Source organism: Ricinus communis, chromosome 3 (genome assembly GCF_019578655.1).
Source record: "Ricinus communis isolate WT05 ecotype wild-type chromosome 3, ASM1957865v1, whole genome shotgun sequence".
Taxonomy (NCBI): Eukaryota; Viridiplantae; Streptophyta; class Magnoliopsida; order Malpighiales; family Euphorbiaceae; genus Ricinus; species Ricinus communis.
In genome coordinates this window covers 13,411,071-13,412,225 of record NC_063258.1, presented here as the reverse complement: position 1 = coordinate 13,412,225, position 1,155 = coordinate 13,411,071, and the positions used below count along the sequence as shown (strand labels likewise).

The following is a 1,155-nucleotide window of genomic DNA, read 5'->3' as shown; positions in this document are numbered from 1 at the left end:
TATATTGCGACCACCTGTGGCGGCCAGCAACTTCAAAATAAAGCCAAACGTGATACAGATGGTCCAAAATAGTGTACAATTTGGGGGACTACCGAGCGAGGACCAAACGCTCACATCGTCAACTTCTTGGAGATCTGCGACACCTTCAAGATAAGTGGAACAACTGATGATGCCATTTGGTTGAGGCTGTTTCCTTTTTCTCTGAGGGACCGAGCGAAAAGATGGTTGTAGTCGCTCCCAGCCAACACTATTACCATATGGAGATCATTGGCTGAAAAATATTTATACAAATACTTTCCTCCTACTAAATTGAGAAATGATATATCTTCTTTTGTGCAGTTCGATAACGAGAGCATGTACGATGCTTGGGAGAGGTACAAAGATTTGCTCCAGTGTTGCCCGTATAACGGACTACCAGAATGGATGTAGGTCCAAACCTGCTACAGCGGTTTGAACCTTACTATTAGGCAAATGGTAGACGTTGCAGCAGGTGGGGCCCTGAACAGTAAGACGCTAGAGCAAGCGCAAAATCTGATAGAGGAAATGGCCATGAATAACTACCAGTGGCAATCCTCTAAGAGTCGGCCAGTCAAGTAAGGAGTAGTCAACCAGCTAGACTCCACAGCAGCCTTGGCAGCTCAAGTGGAGCTTCTGACTAAGAAATTAGACCAGCTTCAGATGCCGGTTCATGCAGCCTAGATAAGCTGCGAGTTTTACGGTGGCCTCCACTATGGTGCAAATTGTAATGCGGGAGGTATGTTTGCTTCAACTTCTAATTCTTCATCTTCTATTACTTCTGCTGACCTTGAACAGGTAGACTACATGGGTAATGCACCTAAACAGTAGAACAACCTATACAACAATACATACAGCCCTGGTTAGCATAATCATCCAAATTTTGGTTGAAGAAACAACAACTCCCAGGGTCCACCAGGCTTTCAGAGACTGCATTACCAGCTACCATAACAGCAGCAGCAAGCTGGACCAGCAAATCTAACTTGGAGGAGCTAGTGATGAAGTTTGTCACGTCAACTAAGATGAGGTTCCAGCAAATCGACAGTGCTCTTAGAAATCAGCAGGCGTCCATTCAGAACTTGGAGAGTCAGATTAGGCAGATTTCTAAGATGCTGTCTAAAAGGCAACAAGGATCGCTTC

General features: G+C 45.0%; 1 non-coding gene across 1 annotated transcript; it reads right to left on the bottom strand.

Annotated features, from left to right (window-relative positions):
- Window positions 1-306: 306 nt before the first annotated feature.
- LOC112536158 lies at window positions 307-413 on the bottom strand. Its single transcript, XR_003080214.2, has one exon. It is a non-coding gene; the product is annotated as a small nucleolar RNA R71 (small nucleolar RNA).
- Between the last annotated feature and the right edge of the window lie 742 nt (window positions 414-1,155).